Consider the following 25,103-nt stretch of genomic DNA (forward strand, 5'->3'; position numbering starts at 1 on the left):
CCATGACATGTTGATTTCCTAAGGAAGATAACAGAGCAATGCAAATGAGAGAAAACATTTTAGAGAAAAATGTTAGCACCTCCAAATTAGGTCTATATTAAGATGCTGAATAGAAATCTTTAAATTTTACTAAACCTAACAGTGAAAGCTTATTTCAACCATGTATGTTTACAGTTAATGAGATTCAAATACATTTTCAACTTTTTTCTTCGAAGAGTTTAGGGGAGCAGCAACCTTGAAAAGCACATCTGTTCCCATTATTCATGTTGGAAAACAATCCTCTTCTCTCTATCAACATGCAGAATAGAAGTGCCCATGACAAATAGTCCACAATTGACCATTTTTTTTCTTTTTGCAAAGATCTTTTGCTTTAATCCTGTCCATACTTTAACTAAATCCTAATTAAAATTAGATAATCTGAAACACTTGCTCCTACAAAAACACACAAACACAAAAGAAAAAGAAAGAGAGAGAGAGAGACAGACAGAGAGGTAAGGCAGGATGAGGTCTGCTGCTATTACATTTTAAAACAAGCCTTAATTTACACACTGCTATAGGTCTTTGAGATAACACAGCAGCATCTTCATCCTGAGTTTGATGGAGCACAGGGTACTCATTTGGCTGTGCACTTGTGACATCTGAGAACTACTTAAACTGTATACCTGGCTTTTACCCACACACAGTTGAGCAGAGCCTCAACTAGACTGTGTGTGAAATAAGACACAAATTGGGAAAAATTGGTTTTGGTGATACATTTAATCTTTAAGTACAAGCATTCTGAACACTTTCTGAAGGGTTCATGCTGTGGCTTGTCTGAGCTCCCCACAACCACTGAATTCTTAAATATGTTTACTTGGATAGGTCAATAACTGGTTACCCCCCAAAACTTCTCTCTAGGCCAGCTAATAACAAAGTATTACTTTTTGCTCATCTTTAGTTGTCAGCCACACACTAGGAGGTATGCAGTAGTTCATTCTTTCTCAGATTGTAAATGAGAGGGATGAAAAAGGATTAGAAACTAACAGTTGACAGCCTTTTTTGTGGCTCTGAAATAAAAACCTTAAGAAAGATGTATTTAAATAAGCCATAACCCTATACAGTAGCAGCATCAAGTACATGAAGAAGCAAATGTATCCAGAACTCAAACATTGCAAGCAAAGAAGTTGTTTGTTAAATCAAAATAACTGTATGGCTCAGTTCTAGGGTATTACTCGGAGGTTATTTCTGTTACATAAACAAGGCTACAATAGGTATATATTTTGAAGAAGTCCTTGTCCCCGTGTGTTCTGAACAGAGATTGTTCTGGAATCCTGTGACAAGGTAGATGACTGACAGAAATCAAGTTTGCCTGAACTATAGGGATTGTCATTTAAAAAAAAAAAAAAGGTGTGTAAGATATCTCTGATTTCCCCTACGCCTGCTACAGGAAATAACTTTGGCAACCATGGTCTGGCTGAGATCAGGGCATTAAAAGCTAGCTGGGCCAGTTGTAATCCAGACAGGACTAAATTGATTGTGGTTGGCTTGGGAAAGCAATCAGAGGAAATGGTGACAAACACTGGTCTCTCTAATTGAGTATGTGTCTGCACCATTTGTTGGTTTGGTTTGCAATGTAGGGGGCCAACTGATGTACTAGAAGAAGGTTACATAGCAGCAACAGCCAGCGTAGCATTAAAATATTTTTTTTGTATGGCCCGGAGGCTGAGACTGTTCCTTTCGGTTGACGACCTTGTAACAGTTAGCCATGTCTTTGCTGTACTCTACTGTTGAGCCAGCAATGATCTCTGAAGCTGCAGTTTAAAGTCATCCAGAAACTGAAGCTAATACAGAATACAGCAGCCTGCTTGGTAAGCGGAGTATCTCACCACAAGCACATTCAACCTGTACTCTACAATCAGCACTGGCTGCTGTGGGCTTCCAAGGGACGTTTAAGGCATTAGTTTTGACGTATAAAATCCTAAATGACCAGAAAGAACACTTCTTTTACCCATGCTGTACTGTCAGAGTTGAGATCAGAAGACCTGCTTGAAATGAAACCGTATTGGTTTAACATGAGAAGGGGCTGCGGGCTGGGCATTCTCTGTCAGAGCCAGTCTTTGCAATTTGCTTCCCATTTTGGTCTGTTATAGCTGGACTTTCATGACATGTTGTAAAGCTTATCTTTTCCCCAAAGACATTTAAAAATGGAGATTGTAAGGGTGGGGAAATGCTGGAGGGATGTTTAAGCTTCTGAGTGGTCTGATTTGCTGTGGTGCTTATACATTGTGTGGCAGTAGGTTGGCTGTGTTTGGTACTAATTCTGTTGTATCTTTAAGTACATAAAAATGATGTAGAACACACAGACAAGTACCTTAGCTTACTTATTTATTGGGATTTATATTAAATGCTATGTTGTATTGGTTGGCAAATGTTGACTTATTAATGTCTACTAGAGCTAAGCAAATAATGAACAATGTAGATAGCTTTTTCCAGTTGAAAATTACCTATGAGCAACTTACATTTCACAAATGAATACATTTGAAATTAAATTATTTTATACTAATAATTGGCTCTGTACAGGCTTGCTTGTTTACAACAGTTCTTTATGAATATTCAAATTTCATGCTGTTTTGATTAGACTTTTAGGTCACTTGGAACTGGCTTGGATTCCACAACTATATGAGAATCAATTTCTGGCAAGAATAATGTTTAAGAGCTCAAAATTTGTTTTCCCTGAATATTCTGTAACATTAGCATTAAAAAATAAATCAGGAAAGTTGGCAGCACTGAAAGGTCAGTCCCTGCCCCAAAGATCTTACATTCTAGGTCACTGCAGAAACAACAACTGGTGGATTAAACAAACAAACACACCAAGGGCTGGAGAAGAGATGGAGGAAAAAGTAACAGTAAAAAGCATGTATGTTGGTTTTCCCCTTCTGTTAGTCACTTGAAGCTTTATACAGAGAATTCCTTCCTGGATTTCTGCAGGAAAGTGGTGTATAGTAAACACCGTATAGTGAATTAGGTGAGCTAAACAGAATGCACAGATTAGCATAACATACAGCTTAACATGTCTGCCATATGTTCAATTGTGCATTTGGTATTAGTATGGATGAATAATTATATAGTAATTGCATGTTCCACTTTTTCCTATAATTTACATAAGAAGCACTTGGCTAAAATGATGTTAATAGTCTGAGACAAACCCTCAAAATAATGGAAATCGCAGTTGAGGATTAAACCTTTAATACCCCATTGCAATGAGGACCAGGAGAATAGAGTTAAGGTAGCTCTGTAGCTGGTTGATAGAGGATCAAGCCTTACCTGAAAGCTTCCTAGTTTTTAGGAAATTGTTTTAACTATTTTACTTTAATTCATTGTATTTATGTGAGTTTACACTACATCAGCTAGAAGGTAACCTTCTTTTGAACCAATTACTGCAGTTTTGGAAAGTGACATAACAGGGCAAACTCTGATCTTGCTCATGTAGTCTGACTTGACTGCAATCAGTGGGCTTGCAATTTTGGGCAGGGAATCTCCACACTATTAGGCAGTGAACATCCTCTTCCGACCTGGCAGGAGTTTAGGAAGGGGACAGGTACCAGGCCAATGTAGCTGGGCAGGTGGTAGTAGTAAGAGATGCCAGCAGCTGGTATCTGCTTTGCCCAGTATAAGGGCGCCATGAGGGCCATTTCATTTCAAAGTGTTTTGATATGCAATGATTCTGAACAATGATTTGTATGTATGTATAGGAGGATTACACAGTGAATGGAGGGAAAAATTCATCCAAATGGGAGCACGAGAAACATGTGACAGGGGATCCAGGGAAGGGGATGGAGTAGCTGCTGAGTCAAGAAGCAGGTGTCCAGGAGAAGATGTCTAGGCATAGGAGCCAGGGACGAAGTCCAGAGCAGCTGTTGAACCAAGGGAGCCAGAGCCCAGACAAACAAACAACAACACAACAATAAGATAATTGGCTGGAGGAGCTAAAGCCAGTAGGCAGCAAATGTTACTATAGTAGTTCAAGGTGAAGGCTTTGAAATCCTGAATCCCCAGTCCTCTCCAGTCTCCCTACCCTCCTCTGGAGCCCCAGCAACATCCTCTAGGGATCATTCATGTACAAATCTCAGAATGTGTGTGTGCAAAGACAAAGCATGAAGAGTATATCTACGCTGCAGCTGGGAGTAAGCATCCCAGCCCAGGAAGTCAGACTTGCGCTAGCTTGGCTCAAGTTAGCATGCTAAAAATAGCAGCGTGGATGTTGCAGCTCTGATGGAGACTCATTCTAGCCAGCTGAGCTCAGACCAAGGGAGCTGGGGGTGGGGAGCTTGAGAGCCCACGCTGCCACTCAAGCCACAAACATCTACACTACTAGTTTTAGCAAGCTACCTTCAGCCCCACTAGAGTAAGTCTGGCTACCTGAGCTGGGACGCTCGCTCCCAGCTGTCATGTAGACATATCCTAAACATTTCCTCATATAAAAATCGAGGGCCAAATCCTGAGCTGGTGTAAATAATCATAGCACTATTGAAGTCAATAGACCTACACCCATTTAAACCAGCTGAGGATCTGGCTCTGTTTCTATTTTAATATGTATAAAAGTCGACATAAATGGTGATAGTCATTTTGGTTCCTTATAGGCTGACAGGGAGAGACAATGCCCCTCTCTCTCACTCCACAACAACCCCTTCCTAGCAACGCTACTCTGTTCCCTGCTTATAGAATTTCATACGCTGGTGACTCTTCCCATTGTAACTGGATGTTATGAGCCTGTGGAGGAGGAGAGCTAGTTAGTATGGTATATACTGTTCACTTCTGCATCAGCACTGCACCTGCATGTTGAGTAGCTGGTAGCTTTTACCTTGTAATGGATATTCATAGCAGGTAACTTTTCTTACTGAATAGTTCAGTCCTCTTGCCTTCTCCCCCACCTCTCCTCCGCCCCGAGTCCAGATCCACAACCTTCCATTGCCTTTAGTATTTTCACTGATGTTGATTACAGAATCAAGCTCCCTGCATTATCCGCTGGTTTCCGTTTGGCTTTGGGGAGTGCGGATAGTCCACTTTAATCAGCCTACCTTAAAAATTAAGAGATGGCTGCAGCAATTTTAATACTGTGTTTTCTGCTGAGCAATGACAATAAGAGAATGTTTGTTGCTGAGCTGTAGCCGATTTGTCTTATCTGAGTGTCACTAAGTTTCCAAACTGAATAGACAGCTCTGCAAACACAGATATAGATTAGCACTTTTAAAAATCCCAAACTAACAGCTCATGAGTGAATTTTACAATATGCCTTACCCATTTTGTTTAAAGACACAGATAAATGACTTTCCACCGAGTTTCAATTCCATGATTGTTTCCTCCCCCCTTCAAATTAAGGACACAGCATAGACCATTCTGTGTACTCACACAAAGGCATAAGTGGGGTGTATTGGGCCCCCTTTACCCCTCCGTGCCAACTACCTGCATAACTGGTAGGAATGTGGAGGGAAGCTGCTTCCACAGAACCATGGGTCCCCCTTCCACACTGTGTGGTATTGGGAAGGGACGGAACCTTGACTTCCACCTGTCCCCCCAGTGCTGTGCAATGAACTTGTGCCAGTGCCCTGTGCCAGGTATAGGGCATGTGCATGGTGCAGAAGCGAGGCAGGGGGAAAGAGAAATATTGCACTGTGTCACAAGCAGTTTCCTGGACTGCTCAGTAGACAGGGCTTGCAACAAAGCCCCAGTTTAGGTTTAAGGGAGCTATCAGGCTTTCATTGGTTGAGTCACTTCCATTTAAACACAAAATGCAGATGCATGAAGACAGGGAAATAGATTACTGAGTGGGATGACAACATGGGAATGAGTTGGCAAAGATTTCTTTAAAACAAATTTTTAATAGTATAACTATAGAGACAAGGTGGGTGAGAATCTTTTATTGGACAAACTTCTATTGGTGGCTTTCATGCTTTATTACCTCACACACCCTGTCTCTCCAATATCCTGGGACCAATATGGCCACACCACCACTGCATATAATAGTACAAGTAGCCTGTGTGTTTTTATCAGCAAGTATATGTGCAACTGATTTCATTTCAGAAATTAAATTCAATACTGTGTACAACAAAGTTACTTTTAGAAGTCACTGAATGCGTTCTGCCAAGACCACAGCACTGAAAAAAAGGATGGCCAAATATTTTCTCAGTACAGTACACAAAAATAGAAGTTTTTTCTAATGTCAAACCTAAACTGCCATTGCTGCAATTTAAGCCCATTGCTTCTTGTCCTGTCCTCAGAGGTTAAGGAGAACAATTTTTCTCCCTCCTCCTTATAACAACTTTTTATGTACTTGACATTTTGTGTGTTCCTCTCTCAGTCTTCTCTTTTCCAGATGAAACAAACCCAATTTTTTCCAATCTTCCCTCATCAGTCATGTTTTCTAGACGGTTAAATCATTTTTGTTGCTCTTCTCTGGATTTTCTCCAATTTGTCAACATCTTTCCTGAAATGTGGTGCCCAGAACTGGACAAAATATTCCAGTTGAGGCCTAATCAGCACAGAGTAGAGTGGAAGAATTATTTCTCATGTCTTGCTTATAACACTTCTGCTAAAGCATTCCAGTATAATGTTTGCTTCCTCTTCCCGCCCCCCAAACAGTGTTACACTGTTGACTCATATTTAGGTTGTGATCAACTATGACCCCCAAATCCCTTTCTGCAGTACTCCTTTCTAGGCAGTCATTTCCTATGTTGTATGTGAGCAACTGATTATTTCTTCCTTCCTAAATGGAATACTTTGCATTTGTCACTGTTGAATTTCACCCTATTTACTTCAGATGATTTCTCCAGATCATTTTGAATTTTAATCCTATCCTCAAAGCACTTGCAACCCCTCCCCACTTGGTATCATCTGCAAAATTTATATGTGTATTCTCTATTCTATTATCTAAATAATTGATGAAGATATTGAACCGAACTGGACCCAGAACAGGACCCCATTCAATATGCCCTTCCAGTTTGACTGTGAACCCCTGATGATTACTCTCTGGGAATGGTTTTGCAACCAGTTATGCTCCCACCTTACATTTCCCTAGTTCGTTAATGAGAAGGTCATTGCTTTTCAATGTTTTTTCTAACTTTCCAGTAATGTTGAATAATTGTTTTAAAAATTTCCACATTTTTCTCAGTCTATTCTTTCATGGCCTCCTGAAGATGTTGTTATTTTGACTCTTTTCTCTTCAAGCTATTTTGCCACCTCTTTGTTTTAATAATCTGCATCATATTCGTCCTCTGTGACCCAACCTTCTTCCCTCTGGAAAACTCAAATCAAACTCTGCCCAGAGGAATTCTGCAGCAGATAGCGTGGCTGGGATACTTTCCCCACTGTCTGTTGCCCCTGAATTCTGGAGCACCAGAAAAGTCTGTGGGCTGAAATAGGGCCCTTCCTTATTCAAGGATTGGCCATATCCCCCTTGCTTTTAAGGCCTCATCTACATTACCAAAGTTAGAATCCCCAATAGAGAAGAGCCAGGAGAGGTGAATGCACATGGATGGACTGTCCATAATCACCACTTTTTTCCCCAAACAAGGAGTGCAAGGGGTCTATACAGGAGTTTTGTTCCAGTGTCTCTTTCTCCATACTCCATGTTCTGTTTTTCCTCCTTGTCCCCTTTCACTCTCACAATACATTCCCTGACCTCCATCTCTCCCTATCTTCCCTTCATGTTCCACCCCAGCCTTCAATCTTTGCCTTCATCTCTCCAAATAAACTTTTTTCAATTCCCCATCTTACACCCTTTCCTCTCTTTCACTCTAGGTCATCTTCTCCTCCACCTCTCTCTGCTTTAGTTCATACCCCAGGATGAATTACCACTTGGAGAGACAAGGGCTGTACATTCTCCTTTGGAAGGAAGATATCATTCCCTTACTTCTTCTCTTCCTCTGGTGCCACAAGGCTGAAGAAAACAGAAAGGCAGAGAGAAGGAAATGGTCATTGCTTCCTAGCAGCTGGAGGCTGCAGGTAACATTGCAGGAAGAGAGAAAATACCAGCTGTCTAGTATACATGTTAGAGAAGTCAGTGGAATCTTCCCACTGAATGAAAATGCATCACTGCACTTTGGTTAGCCACTAATACAAAGATGCAATAACAGGAGACCAAATTCAAGCCCAGGACATACATCTGAATGGATTTCCAGTCTATAAAACCTACTTCAAAAGCTTACAATATGTGACACAATGATTTGAGAGAAATTGAATGAGAAAGAAGTGAGGCGGAAATCAGAAGTTTGAAAACATTAGTCTATATTTCTTCGATCTCATTGGAATAGCTTTGGTTGGATCCTTTTTTAATCTACTTCTCAAGTAATAATTTAGGCTGAAGTAAGGAGGAAAATGGTAATCCAGAGTACGCAGTCTGTCTGGATACTTGCCCCAATTCGGGATAGCATCAAAATTTGTCAAGCTTAAGTCTTTCCTCTGTCATTGAAGTCAGTTTCTTTCCGCAAATGCTCTAAAATGGGATTTTTACCCCCCATATGATTGTACTGCTCGTAGCATTAAAGGGCCCTGTTGTGTTTTAGCTAGCTCCTAAGTGTAGGGACGCATAGCTCCCGAATCGCTAGCCCACAGGCGCGGCAAACTGCCCCCATGGCAACGAGGCAGGAGTGACCTTCAATCCAGCGTTTGTGTTTGGGAAACTTATTTGGCTGATTTAATTGTACCCTCGCAGCTGGTGTTCACGCGCTCAAGAGATGGGTTCGTTATCTTATGTGCATGTATACTGCCTGGCTTTTCTATGCGCAAGAATGTAACCACTAAGAAGTGTTGTAAACAAAGCAAGGAGAAAAATAAAAACCCCAGGAAAGTTTTCCTGGGAGGCTTTTTGCAAGAGGCTTGTAAAGCTCTCTGGCTACCAACAAACCTGGCGTTCTGTTTCCTTTCCTGTGTCCTCACCACACCTAAGTGCTATTGCAATTTGAGATATTAGTCATATTTTGTAGAGGTAATTGTACATTTGTAGAAATGCACACTAAGACTTACATTTATAAAGCTTCCTGGGGGGATTTAGACATGCAATTCCTATTCATTTTCATGGGAATTGGCATCCAAATCTGTTAGATAGCTTTGAAAATCTCAGCCTGCCAATCCAAAAGAAAAACTCTAAAGCTCAGTAGTGCTATTCAGGTACATGCTCTAAGTATGGGCTTTTTAGTACAACCCTAAACCAAGCATTTTGCATCTGGTTTTAGATTCTTTTTCAAACATTTTGCACAGTTCTACAAGTTACATGGCTCAGTTTCAGGAATGGTATTCCCAGGAGACTAAAATGCCATTGGACTTGACCACAATGGCTGTCCATTTCGGTTTGCTGTTCAGTTTTTAATTCTTAAAAGATAATGGTCACATAACATCTAATGGAGCTCACCAGTTGTTTTCTTTAGAGATGGTCTCAAGTGTATCCACTACCCCTGTTTTTTTGGGTAGGCAGGTGCATACCTAAAAAATAACCATGGGGATTCAAACACTATGGAGTTGTCATCATTAAAATAAAAAAAATCCCATCCTATTGGTATTCTAAATTCACAGTGTCTGCAAACAATGGCCATCAGCCAGTGTTTCAAGTCAATGTCCCAATATGCTCAAAAGGAGTTCACATTTCCATTATCCTGAGCACAAAGAGCAACATTGATTAAAAGTGTTCTTCCATTACTATATAGTAAGCTGCAATAATCTTCAGTCACTACAGGACTAGAAAGCCTCAAATACTTCCCCCTCCCCCGCAAAAAGAGAACAATAGTTTAAATCATCTGCCTGTATTTGAGCTCAATCCCATTGTCATTAATAAGATCAGATCAATCAATTATGCATGTCATGACTAGACACCCCAGACAAAAAAATAAATAAATAAAATACACACTTAAGAAAAAAAATCTTTAAACCATTTAAAATACTCTGAATAGCTGTACTGATTTTTTTTTTTTAACTTAGGAACAGTAAAGATTTGGGTGAAAATATCCTTGGTCTATACAGTGCTTCAAGTTGGAGAAGTCTATAAAGGTAGTCATAGAATGCTCTGCTGGCACTACCTATCCCTCATGCTCAGTGGGTTATCATAATTTAAGTACAAAACAGTTAGATATTCTAAACTGGGAGCTTCAACATTAGACTGACTGGACATGGAAGGATGAATTTTTTGAATAATATACGCAGTCACATTGAACCCCGTCTTTCCCAGTGTTGAAGAAATAAGCAATTGGAAACCCATACAATATAATACTAACATTCCACCTCTCTCCCCCCAACACACACACAAATCGTGGTTAGCTGAATGATAGCAATGGCTGCGGGGACAGTAGGAGCCTATTGTTTTCAGAATCGGTTGAAAATTCTATTCTTCCAGTGACAAAACTTGAGAGGTTGAAGAGATGAAAGCAAAGGAGTTAAGAGAATTATGTATTACTGTTCAATATCAAATGCTCTTAGTTTTACCCTAAGAGGAGTAAAGACAAATCCCTATGGAGACCAGAGTGCAAAAATTGGCCTAATTCAACCCAGGGGTCGAGACTAAGGGTATTATAATGGGTGGCCAGGATTCAGATACCTCACCTCCATTTACTCCGATAGATAGATAAGAATCCCAAAGAGGCAAGTACAGAAAATGGACAAATTCTGGAAAGTGAGTAGTAGCAGTTAGAATCAGGTTGTTCCCAACACTAATAAATGAAGGATGTAAAAGGCTCAGAGGAATAATACTTTGGCTAAAATAAATGCAATAGGTTAACCTTCAAGCAACTTCTAAAGCCAATGAGACAATTTGAATCACTGCATGCGCCACTTGTGGAGCCCAAGTCTCGGACAATTTAATGAGAGTGGTGGTTAAGGAATGATCCCCAAAATTGCTTGGCACACTTGGTAATAATGGGAGAGGGCTGAAACAATAAACCGATACTGTAGGATCTTTCTCAGACTTTCAAAACAGCCAGAAAGAGATGGACGACAAAGAGGACAAATATTCCATACTCCCTGTTAGCAGATTGACACGTCTGTCTCCTCTTGAGTCTCAAAATTCCATACCATAATCATGGAACAGGATCTAAAATTCCTCTAGTCTTGCAGGATAAATGCTATTGAACAACACAGAGTTCCTATTTTTTTTTCCAGGACTGGTGGAGTTTTAGAGGATATGCTCATTTAGATATGGGAGTCATCTTTGTGGCTAACATTGCAATACTGGATCGTTATAACTTAAGATGCACATCCTAAGAGATATGATCATGTATATGAATTGCCACAAACAGCAAACTATTTATAAGTAGAGAGTTTAAGATTACAAACAGCCATCAGTATGATCATTCAAGACTCATCTTTTCCAGTATTCACAGTCTCCCCAAAATAACATTTTAAGATTGGGAAGGAACTTCCTTTTAGGGCAGGTTATTTTATAGTTGTCCATTATGAGGTTACTCTCACCTTCCTCTGTGGCATCTGGTACTAGCCACAGATCTGATCTTGTTGAGGTTGAGATGCCCATCTTTTATTAGCACTCCAGAAGTCAGCACTTCCAGAAATTTTTCCAGTGCATCAATAACTGACGATGCCCGATGCTGGTATCTTTCAGCATAATACAAGTGGGAATATAGACGAGCAAGATGGCTTAGTAAAGAAAGTTTAGTGCCCCAACTTTAAGTACACTAAAATCCAGAGATAATCAACTGGCTAAATCCAGTTGTGTCACAGCACAATTCAAAAAGAACTTTAGAGGAAAGATTTTCATAATCAGTGTTACACAAATTAACAATAATTCACATTAAGGCGGGAGGAACCTCAAGAAATTCCAAAGACTGATGACAATTCAACAGTTTGGATCAAAATGTGTTAGTTGTAGAAATTAAACAGAGTCTTTCTGGTCAAGTGAGAAGGAAAGTCAATGGGAGTTGGGTGCCTAAGTCACCCCCCACCCCCAAATAGCTTTGATGCCATGATTGTTACTTGCACTTTTTATCCTGGCCAAAAGTCAGGAAACGAAGAGGAGCATAGAAAACAAAAGACCACCTGTACCTCTGAGTTATTTTGAACCTCATACTTTAAAGTAATTATTAAAAATGATTTAGTATGGATTTTAGGTTTAGATTCTGGTTATGTTCTTATTTTACGTAAAGCCATTGGAAAGTGCTAAATTGCAACTGTTAACAGTTATTCATATTCAGAGCACATTTTAGGAATGTTTGAAATTAAGACAAAAAAATTCTGGGTGAATAGTGACTGTCAGTTCAGTTAGTAACTACTCAATTTAGGCTTTTTGGTTAACCAAACCAGATTGAACATTTGAACTCTTCAGAAATACGGAAGGACAAGGCCAGGACCTCTCTCTCATCTAGGTAGAGAGGGAGTTCACTGGGTTAATTTTCTACATTTGTCTTTCTTTCTCCTCATTAGGCTTGTGGAGAAGTTTGCAGCTTTCTTTTACAAACTTTCCCTTCCAGCCTTTCCCAGTGAGTTAATGGCATCACATGGAAGGATCCCAATGAGATTTTTGTTTTTGTCTTTGCACAATTGAGCTACTCATGTTAAAAAATTATATAATTCAGCATTTATTTTTATATATAAAAATGCCCAAATGCCCACCAAATGCAATGTTCAGGGTACGTATCGTGAAACACACTGCAGAATGAGGGTATAAACAAATATGGATTCATGTAGGGATACTGCTGTAGTGTTTGATTTCTGTGGCCCTTAGATTTCTAAATATCACATCTTATTACATCTAAGCAATAATCAACTCCCTCAAATGGCTAGACATTGTCATAGCTAATGACAAGACTCATACTTCTCAGACTCAAGTCATGGTGCAATAGTCTCTCTCCCCAATTAAAAAAAAAGGGAGGTTAGAAAATGACATCTATCTCCATGTGGTCTTATATTGCTTGCCTAGTATCTTTTCCCAATGGCATTCTCCCTCCCTGACCCTTTCTTCTCCACCACATTGAATGACTGGGGAATTATCTAGTCAAATAACTGAATTTAGGAACTGAAAAACTTCCCCCATACCTGCCTGAGCTGCGGATCAGACAACAGTGGGCAGAGTACCAGTGAGGTAACAAAAGTGCAGGATAAGTTGAATTTATCACATGCCTCTGGCCCTACAATTGATCACTTGGACAACACCAAGATATAATGTTTATGTTCAGATTTTCCTCTGATAAAACACACCATCTGCAGGAATAATTAGAATGACTGCACCACTCATACAGGTTGATATTTCAAGTCATCCATAATGAGTGCAGTAACATCTATACTATGTTGTCATTTAGTCTGTAAGAGATTTCTGAAATGGCATATACAGAGAGCTATTTTAAATTTGAGTAGAGCTATTTTATTTTTTATCTCTTGGCCTATAAAAGCAGTAGTTACCTCAACTTCGTACAAGGTCCAGAGGGTTTTTATGGCTCACTCTACAAGTGACCTAAAATAGCCTTTTATATAATACTATATATAAAAAATCCCAGCATCAGCCTTAAGATCCAACATTGCAGGATTTTCCAGGGCTATTAGGATACAATGCATTACTCCTATGAAAAGCTGTGAATGTCACCTTCCCAATGATGCAAAGCTCCCATTTCCAGGCCTGGAGGTTTGAGAGAGACGAGACTTTGAACCCAACACCAGTATAGGACCCATCTTGCTTATTCTGGACCTTGCACATATATGTGCATTTTAGGAGGAAGTTCCACATTTGTAGAAAAGGAGGAAACATTTATCTGCTAAGTTGCCTTAACACATAGCAGATGTATAAAGTTAAGAAGGTTAGAATGTTAGATTAAGCCCCAAGGAAATAGAATTAATGGGGAGAGAGCAGGGCAGGTGGTCAAAACAGCATGACAAATTGCAGAATCACATGCAGCATTTTATTTATAACATGACTTTGCAATTGCTCACATGGCTATCATGCCCAACTATGTTCAGGACATTCTCTCCACACACATGCGAAAGCCAGATGTTCAAACCCTGGGCTAAGATCCCGAAAAGCTTCTTTTAAGAAATGTACACAAATATTTTTGCTCTACTGAAGACTTACAAGTTTCTGTGGTCCTCCAGGATATTCTCCTATGCTGAATTTCACAATTGAAGTCATTGGGCCTAATTCATCTTTTGTTGAATTCAATGACAAAACACATTAATTCAGGGGGAAGCATATTTAGGCCAAGAATCTATTTATGCTATTTTAGAAAAATATTATCTCATCACAATGAGAGGCGATGCCAAGTTTCAGTCTGAAGTAACAGAACCAAGTGCCATATTTTGGTGTTGAGCTGCCCTGTTTCAGAGGGGAAGCTCTCAGAGGGGTGCAATCCTTCCATAAGCAATCTTGTATCATTCATCAGCTAGTCCCAGTCTGCATAATGGCAAATTGATTTAGGTTACTATATATCGGGCACTAATAATGCAGAGATTTCCATTGTCTAGTATACATACAAATGTCATCTGTACACACACACACACACACACATACACACACACAGTGTACTGCTTCATGGAACATTAGGCCTAAGTCGTTAGAGATCCATTAAGAGGATGAGGTTGAGACAGCAGCTATATTTGATACTGCCTTGTTTTGGATATTGATGACAAAAGGCAGCAAGAAGAGGCAATAGATTTTTACTGATTCTATTACCTCCAAAACTTTTTGCCTCATAATATGTAAAGCTTATATTTTTAGAGGCACAAATTAAGCACACTGCACTAAATCCATCCATGGAGTAGAGGATGAAAATGATGTAACAACACTTTAACGTAGCTGAAGAATTCAAATAGCTAACAATGATCTTTCCATAATAATCAGGTAGAATTAATTATTACAGCTGTTAACTTGCAATTAAAAGAGACAGGAAAGCTACAAAATAAATGTACTAAATTATAATTAGTATCTAAAGTGTATCTTATAGCTTTCCTTCCAAAGAATGTCAAAGCTTGCTGACTATTCTTCATATTGTACATAAAGGAATCACCATTTCTGTCACGACAGTGAAACGCAGCCATCTCTAATATCACTTTTTTATTGCAATGCAATAAAACACTTACTTTACTACAGTACTAGAAGATTAATTATTAGAACCGGTTGGAAATTTTGACAAAATGTTTTTCATTAAAATGCGGATTTGTAGAAATTAAAACTTCATGGGACAAGATTGGTTTCAATTAATTTTCTATTTCAAAATTTTTGAAAAATCAGTTTTGAAATTGTCAAAATGAACAAGTTCCACTTTTGGGGTTGAAATGAAGTCCTTTTGAAATTGAAATTGATTTGTAGTTAAAATAAAGGTTGAAATTAAAGCAAGAGGTTTTGATTTAACCTGATTGGATTTTTCCGAGTTTTGTTTAGTGACAATTTTTGAGATTGACTTTTTAATCCCCAATTGGGGATAGGAATTTTTTTTTGAAATCTCAAATTCTCACTAGAACAGGAAAACTGTTTCTCATCCAGCTCTAATTTTTACCACGGGGTAATGTAAATAAATCAAGAGCCAAAGCCAAATTCATCTTTTGAGAGACAGGGTGGGTGAAGTAGTGTCTTTTATTGGACTAAGGTCTGTGTGGCTTGAAAGCTTGTCTCTCTCACCAACCGAAGTTGGTCCCATAAAAGACATTACCTCAGTCACCTTATCCCTCTAATATTCTGGGACCGACACAGCTACAACTACACTGCGTACAAATTCAACTTTAGTGAGACTCCAGTGGAATTACACCCAGAATGATTTTCACTTAATATGTTGAAATTTGGCAGAGACATCAGATCATGAATCTTGGGATCTTTAACAACCTCAAATCACAATGGCCTCAGTTTTAGATTTTTATGGGGGAGATTATACCTCCAGCAGTGCAGCACAGGGCCTGAAACACCATCCTGGATACTAGTTTAGTACCAACTCCACATACAATCTGCTGAATCAATTGATGCACTTGTGTTAACCTTTTGGTTCTTTGCCCCTGCTCTGAAAGAGAGGGTTTTTTTGTTTGTTTGTTTTTTAAAAGGAAGTGTCAGGCCCATCCCTATTCAGAAAAAAAAAAACCCAAACACTTATGCACATATTTAAAATACAAGTACATGCTTGAATTTCATTGAAGCCAATGGGTCTTGATCACTGCTGAAATGCCAAATCTAAACCGTGGTGTTTGCCTGAGGTTGTATTTGTTTGTTAGTTATTTTTTAATTTAATTAAAGTGGGATGCTTTATTCTTCCATTTCTTCTTGTTACACAGTGAAATATCCTATTCTTGTTCACTCATTTTGGAAGACATAATCAATCCTGAATTCTGTCACAATATACTGTACACATACTTCCCCCCCCCCTCTTTTTTTTTTTAAATCTGGACAGTTTTTTAAAAGGTGAATGTATTGAAGAAATTTCAACATAAATTATGAGACAAAATAAATACAATGGATACAATGGTAGATGAAAGTCAACATTTATGTAGCAGCTCCACAGAAATTAATTTTGCAACTATAGGATGTTTTGATTTAGCATATTTCTATCAGTTATCCAGAATTCCTGGAAAAAAAGTTAGTCTTAAAAATTATCACAATAATAAAAGATGTTTCCACCCCATCCCATGCCCCAGTCGTATACTCTACCCTCAGTAGCTTTCCATGTGCTGCCAAGGTACTGTTGCAAGCAGAGTTGGGCTGAGAATCTGGCCCAATATCTCAATATCTATTAATAAGAGGATTGTTTTGTGTCCTGATGAGAGAAAAGCTAGATTGAAAGAAAGACACTTTTGTGTTAGGTAAGAATAAAGGATCCAAACAAGGGTGGAGGCAGGGCAACCCCCCCCCCCCCCCAAACTAACAAAATAAGTGTGGCCCCTTTAATAAGGTCTCAGAGAAAGAGCAGTTGTAATACAGTTCATAAGGCTCTTACCTCAGGAACCTGCTTCAGAACTCCCATGCTTAGAGATTGCAAAGTCTCTGAGTCTGGTCAGGCTAGTCTCCTGTAGCCTGAGAGAAAAAGAAAGAGAGAGACACCTCTCTTCTGCTCAGCTTCCTGTTCCAATAGCCTATCCTAGATTATAGCCATGCTGTCCTGGTTGTCAGCTCCAGCCTGTCCCTTAAAAGGATAGTACTTTCCTTCACATTAAGATATTGAAGTCAGCGATGGCTGCAGATTCTCAACACCCCAGAATGGTGGCACTTTATTTAGGTGTCCAAGTATTTCTTTAGGGATCTAAAATTAGGCACCTAGGTCTGAGAATCTAAATGTATTGATTAATAAGATGTACAACCACATGGCGCTCGAGGTCTTGCATCTATCTGGCATTTCTTTGCTCCAGTAGAGATTTGGGGTAAGCCAAGTCATGCTATTTTGTCTATGCCCCCCCCCCATTGTTTTGGCTTCAGAAATAGACCCTTGTAACTTTTCACTCCTTTTAACAAAACCCTTGTATATTTTTATGATTTGCAAAGTTTGAAGAGTCACAGTTGTGTTTAAATTGGAAGAGTTACAAAATTGGAACCCAGCTGATGAAAGTCGAAATCCCTGTATAATGAAATATTAACTGCCCTTAAAACAACATAGATGTAAGTTTATATCATATTGCAGAAGAAAGCATTTCAGGGACTGTAGAATGGGGCCATGAATTAGCTGTAAACATGGAACTACTAGAAGATTCAAGTAATGCTAGGTGACTTTAGGGGTGATTTTGGATTAACTGACTATTTTGTACAGCATTTTGAAAATGTTAAAAGCTATAAAATTACTACAAAGATGACAGGTTAGCATTGTTAACGAGACTGCTGTATAACATGCTTTTGATAGGGAATAGAACATTTGTAATATACTGTGTGTGCAAACTTACAGCTCTATTACCTAGAGAGAATTCTCTCTTCCTAGTATAGCTCTATGACCTAATAAGCCTATTGTACATCATCATTAAGCAGGATATTTAGTGAATTTTACAGTTTATAGAAGATATAGAGGTTGCTTATGTACGATAAGTATAAATACCATTGTAGGGCTTGCTTGTGCCACCCTGTTACAATACTACAGAAGCTCTCCATGTCGCAGAATTCTACACTGACCAGTACTACTGAGACCATGATATTAGGAATTCTGCCTACCTCCTTGTGTGGTCTCCATCTCCATAGTATTTGAGTGGAAGTGTTGGCCTCCTTATACAGACAAGAGGTCAAAGGCAGAGAGATGGTGGGGCAAATTAAGTGTGCATGTAGAATTTTAATAATATCAGCTTTTGGTAAACTCTTTGGTTTACAAAGGCTGACATGTCCAGTGATTACCTCTAACATATAAGCTTTTCTTTAAAGTAATTTCTGGGAAGGAGGATAAAAATTAAGACTGCTTTTCTACACTTCCCCTTCCCTCCGTCTCTCCCCAGAATGTTGCTTCTCCCCCCACCTCTACCATGGTACTATAGCACAAACTTCAGTAGCTATTAAAGAGCTGTAAAACGACCCAGTGACCTACTGTGTAGTACTCTGTACAAGGATGATTTACTCTGGCTTTCCATAGGTCTAGCATTTGTCCCTCTAAAATAAGGAAAGATAGGATTTAGCAGCTGATTTCACATCTGAATCCCAATCCAAACTTCCCCAAAGTTCAGAGATGCTCAGATCTTGTGTTCTGGTTCAGGTTAATCTCAAGTTATTATTGCTAAATTTACCAGATAGGCCGTACACTTTTTGGAAGCCTCACGTCTACAGAGCTGTAAACTCTATATAACATAGAGTTCATCTCACTCACCATCAGATGAAGACAAACCAGTTTAAAGGAAATGAAGCCAGAAAATAATGGCAAGGGAGACTAATTACCAATATTTGAATTTGATTAGGAAAAGTGGCAGATTCACCATACTCCTGAGATATGTGGCATTGGGTTTTAATGACCGAAAGTAGTCAGAATGGTTTTACACCTGATCCAAGAAAGGGCCTGGTACCCTAATTTTATATTATGGCATTGGTTAAGTTCTTCTTTAGAGGGAAAAGTGTCACCTATTGAATATCAGTAGTACTTTCCTCAACACCTGGTGTTAGAGGGCTTTCCCTTCACCCTCCCACTTCCCTGGTTCTTGTCACGCAGACAGCAAGCAGCAAAAGACCAGAAGTCTGAAGCGCAGACAATGCAATGTTTATTGGGGTTGGTTTCCAAGCAAGCATATTCCGAAGCCCTTCACACCAGTCGGGGTTCTCTCTATACGCCCATAGAGTTGGTTCCCCAGTGTTCCATTCCCAGCTCTGACACCAGAGCTTTGCCTGTGTCTATTTCATATTCCTGTTCCCCCCCTTAGCAAGCATGATTTCAATTTCCCTTCCACCTCCTGTTTGATCCCAGTTTATATAGTAATATTCTCAGCTATACCTTAAGCAATCATTTTACTGAAATTTAACTAACCAATCCTAACATATTGTAACATAATTCTCTAACCAATTATATCCCACTACCCTAATTAACTTACACCTAGAAAAATTTATTATACAGCAGACAGAAACAATTAGAGAACCAGACAGATTAACAATAGAAGAGTAGGGGCCATAAAGGTAAAACAATACAGAAATGAAGGTTTCACAACCACAACCATTGAGAAGTGATTTCTTGCCAGTCAGGATGCTATCAAACTAAGTTTTCTTTAACCATCTTAAGAGCTGTTTCTTTATCTGGTGATGATGGGCACTATCAGGACAGGATCGTCTTCCTAACAGCCCAATAGCACCTTATTTCAATGTGACTAGTTTGGGAGGTGAGGATGTGACCATAGGCTTCCCAGCTTATGGCTGCCCCTGTTGCTTAGCCAAAGGCCTTAGTCAAAGAACAAGGCCTCAGACTATCCTAGTGAGAAAAGGCCCACACACAGACGGATTGTGATTTTGATTCTTGGCTTTTATACCCCGTAACTAGCTAAGTGATAAAAATACACCTAAGTTCCTAAAGCACAGGCCTTTACAAGCAGGCCTGAATATCTATATTCTAACACCTGGTAGCATTTGGGGGGGAGGTACATGCTGTGTCTACAATTCCTTCTTTTCCTACTGTTGCTACCACCAATGCAGGTCCGCAAGTAGGAGCACAAGTGTACTCAAGGGATTTGTCAGCTACCAACATTTTAGCTACTGTCTCATCTGTCCCTGCTCAAAGCAGGACTAGATGGTATAGTGGTTAAAACAATGGGTACTGTTGCCTTTTCCATGTAACTTACTCAGTGTGGCTCTGTCCTACTCAACACCAACACTCCTGCCATTACTACTGTACAGATGAACTAGTAGTGGTTAGAAACAGGAAATGTGTAGAGGTACAGTATATCTCAATAGTGTTCATGTCCAACCTTATTTAGCTTGAGAGATCTAATGAAATCATTTAAGCTGGTATTGCTGCAGTGTGGTTTTATCTACATGCTTTGCTCAGATCCAGGAAGGTTTGCGCAACTGCTAGTAATAATTCAGTTTGTGAAAATTTGCTGCACCCAGTCCTTTTTTATTTTGACCTTCCAACTTCCCTCTCCATTATGACCTATAAATTATATTCATGCAAAGTCAGTGATGAAAGCTCATGAGCAGCTACTGGCAAATGCTTTGTGTGTGTGGTGTACATGGGTTGACCTTTTTTGCAAGTGTAAAGAGTCAAAGGTTTCACACAACACATACTATAGACAACACTTATATCATTCTAAGTGATATAGCAACAAATGCTAGTATAGTCTCAGTATTTGTACAAGGAGAGAGTGGCAATTTCCATTTTGCTTATCTGTACTTTAAATACAACATATTTTACAGGACCATTATTTCCAAGTCATTCCCTCATTCCTCCCACCCCCCTCCCCCAGTTTTCACTGCTTCACATTCTACAGCAGACATCCACTTGAACCGTATAAGCCATCTGTAGTTTATAAAACACCTTTAAGCTATTGTTTTAAAGTTTTATACCTTTTAATGGTTTTCTTATTTATTTCCTGCTGATATCAACACATAGTCTGCCAAAAGCAATCTTTAGTGGATACTAACATATTCATATTGAACATTTGATCCAGAATTTTTGCAGATAATAAGCAGAGTGAACATCTGTGAGAAGTAGATAATTTTTAATATTTATGGATAGCTCATTTCCATGTTGTAATCCTTAAGATGGGAATCGGGTTTGTACAATGCAAGTCATTGCTGCATATTCCCATCATGGTTAGGTAATGAAGGGAATAGAGGTTTTGAAGATGGAATACCAATGAGTTTATTAATTAACATTGGAACAAAGACCTCACCATTACTTGCATTAAACCCAATATTATGTAGACTGTGTGAAGAGGGTGATCTTATACATTTTTAAAAAGTCTCACTGTGCTCTTATTTCAGTGGGCCAAGTGTGTTCTGGAAACATACCTACATTTTAGAGACAGAACCACAAAGCTAAAAACATTAACTCTTGTGGCTACTTAGAAATGGACATTCTGTACTTTGCTGATTAAAAAACAAGGTGAGAGGCAGTAGCTGAGTGTGAGCCAAGGACTTCTTGATGCCCACGGACAGAGGGCACGGGGTATATAAGGTTATAGGGATCACCTGGGTTCAACAAAAGTGGTCATGAAAACATGTCACATTTTTGCAATGTTGACCAGTGTATGTGCAGATCATATGTAAGGAATTATGGATATATACACCAAAAATTATGATTTTAAGGCCTTGGCATTAAAGGCAATTCACTCAGAGGTAGTATGCATTGAGACAGATGGTGAGCGACTTATCTCCCTAATTGATCATTGTGTATCTTACAATGGAAGTCTATCTGCATATTTAGTCAACTGCTAATCAATAGCTGGCAAGGGCTGCAGGAAAAAAAAATAACCCACCAAAGAGCAGCAGGGATTATCTTAGTTATGGTTAAAGGCAATGAACGTTTAGGGGCATAGCTGGGGGTATGGAGGTACATCTGTGAAGATAAGCTACCAGCAGGCTTAATTTTATGAAGGTGGGGAGGGGAATGTCTCAGCCATCCTGGTTGAAAAATATTCAGGAAAAGGACTTGAGGTATGCTATCCTGCAGTAGACAGTCATGTGAGTAAAAGTTTAGGCTCTAGCAAGCATATTATGCTTGTGCTTTATATGTAACCATTTCTTTCTAATATTGACTTACTTACTATCATTTGAATCTCTGTTCTTTGATAATAAACATTCTTGTGTTCATTATAAATATGTGTCAGTGCTGTGCGTTAAGCGCAGAGATGATCCGCAGGTAAAACTAATAAGTTGGGGTATACTTTTCCTTTGGGAGTGAAGAGTCCGAGTTCTGTGCGTGTTCGGTGGAACAGGGACTGGGCATTTCAGAGGGACACTTGGAAGGTCCAGGGGTTGGTGCGTGCCTATCACTTACCTGCAGATGGACAGCAGATCCTACGGGGCTCAGATAGGAGTACTTGTGCTGCCTGTGGCCGGGGTTGTCAGGGAGCTGACCCATGACAGGTACGGACAACAAGCCCTCTCACACTAAGAGCAGGTGGTAGATAGGTGCCTCACAACTCTGGGTACCACTGGGAAGCGTTATGTATTTGCCTTACACAAGCCTAGTTCAGTCATTGGTAGTACCCCCTCTTGTGTGCCAGAAGATCGTGGAGTTCAAATCCCATTCTAGGAGTTGGGTACAGAGCCAGGCCACATAAAGGATGAAGGGGGAGAAAAATTCTAATCTCAATTCTTTCTTCCCAAGACACAAATCTGGAACCAAGAACCCACAAACTTGGCTTGAGCCATTGGAGAGGCAGAAGGGTGCAATTTGAGCTGAACCATCTGCCAGTCACCAATTTTTCAAAGTGTGCGGCCTGAGGTTGGCACACAAATTGGCCACCTATAAACTGTGTATATGATTTACAAGTCACAAATGCTAAAATGTCTTTTTCATTCTTACTTTCAACCACCAAGCCCAAAAGATTATTTCCTTCTTCCCTCTCTCTAATACCTAGGCACCAACCATAAAGCTGAACAATCATGCTACCCTGCAATGCATGCTTACGCTGGGTATGCTTTGTGCCACCATTATTCAGTTGGAACACCTTCTAATAGCACTTTTAATCTTCCATGAGGTTGTAACACTTCAAATAGTTAGCTCTGGTATTGAGGCATGTTCCTATAAGGAACAAAACCAAGCCTTTAAACTGTTTTGCCAAATAGTTGTGTTGACATCTGTTTTTGAATCGAAGCCCTAGCTTTCCAGTTCAGGGAGGCTTTTACGCACAGGACAAACACTCTCTCTGGTCTATCTAACCTAGTGTTTAGTGCTTAGAATATGGCCTGTTCTGCCTACCTCAGTGTGATCTGGAATGAAAAATTCTGTCTGGCAAGAGGTAGTGCAGGGATTTGCGCTTACGTCTCCTGCCTCTCGGATTAGTGTTCTAACCACCAGGCTAGAGCATCAGTTACCATCTCACTCTTGGGGTGGGGGGGTACCCTCTCCATGAAACAAAACAGCATATTTTACTGAAATATCATTTCATCTAAAATATTCTGACTTGTTCTACTAACACTCACGTAAGGTAAGTATCTCCCCCATTTTACAGGTGGGGGAAAAAAAACAGACTTATCCAAAGTTGCAAAGCACTCAGGCATTCTCATCTCCCAGACTTATGCCCAAACCACCTCTCTTTTTTGTTGTCATTTGAAAACTAGTTCTATTCGCAATGCCCTGGACCCAATAGCCCTTAAGGCTGGATACTATGCCCAGAGAGCTCCAACTCTTGGAGACACATGAAGACAACATAATCTCAGCTTTCATTTTGAAAACAAAACATTCTAACTAGTATAAAGAAAAGCTCAGACACTTCAGTCACATGTAACAGGGGCAGTGATATCTGCTGAAGTCTGCAGACAGCTTGAAACAATAGCATTAAGAAGTATAAACTACCCCCTTTTTGTCCTAATGGATTAACTCTGAAAGCCACTGCTCTGGGCACGACCTAAACAGAGGTTTTTACAGTCAGACCAAAACAGTTTTGCAGGGCTGCTATTGGCAGAAACCACTACAAAAAGGGTCATCTGATCTAGGGTGACCGGATGAGGGAAAGAAAATATCGGGACACGTGGGGGAGAGGGGGTGGGGAAAAAAAAAGCCAAGTCAGTCCCGCCGGTGGAGGAGAAAAAAACAAAAACAAAAAAAACCCAAAAAACAGCGCTTCCGGTGGATATCGGGACAAATTGCGTCCCGACCAATCTTCGGGACGTCTGGTCACCCTAATCTGATCAGATAGATAGGGCTCAGTCCTCCCTTCTCCAGCAGGAGTCCCGGCCCTCATGAAAAGAGGGAGCTGTGGTTCAGCTTGTCCAAAGAAGAGTGGTAATGGTCCCTCACCAGACTGTTCATCCAATCAGCCTCTACCACTGCCACCTCAAGGAGTGGTGGAGCCATTGCATAAGGACCCAATGTTGTGTTGTCTGGGATCCACATTATAATAATACTACCCTACGGTCGCTGTGATGACCCTCTGATACCACTTCAAATGCCCTGTACTTCCTTTCAAGTCTGCTGTGAGGGAAAGGGAAGGAGGGTTATAGGAGGGGGTTTGTCTTCTATTCCAGCTTTTATCTAATGTCAGCAGTGATCAGAGTATGATCTGACTTTGCCTGTTGCTCCCTGAGCTTCCTGTGGCCAGGGGCAATGCAAAGACAGAACACTCAGTCCGCATGGCCAGTGCAGTGTATGTTCCTGTAGCATGCAGAGATATTCAAAATAAGAGGAGGTTACTCACCTGTGCAGTAACTGACGTTCTTCAAGATGAGTGTCCCTGTGGGTGTTCCACTCCAGGTGCTGGTGTGTCCCTGCGCTGTCGCTCAGAGATTTGTACAGCGGTACCCACACGGGCCGCACACACGTGGTTCCTACCTCACGCATCATTGGTGCCTGAATGGCCTAGTCCTAGCCAAATAAAAATACAGTGCTCTGTGCACATCAAGTGTGTGCATTGCTGCTTCGAAAGTGTTTGCATGAGGTTTAGGAAAGAAGGTTGGTAGATGGATAGGTTCATTGAGGTGAAAGGACGAATGCACCTTCAGAGAAATTTGGGATGCCTTTGGAGCGTGACTTTATCCTTAAAACTCAGTGTACAGTGGGTCAGCCATGAGAGGCTCCAAGTTCTCCTATGCGTCTGGCGGGTGAAATTGCCAC

Source organism: Chrysemys picta, chromosome 8, assembly GCF_011386835.1.
Source record: "Chrysemys picta bellii isolate R12L10 chromosome 8, ASM1138683v2, whole genome shotgun sequence".
Lineage (NCBI taxonomy): Eukaryota > Metazoa > Chordata > Testudines > Emydidae > Chrysemys > Chrysemys picta.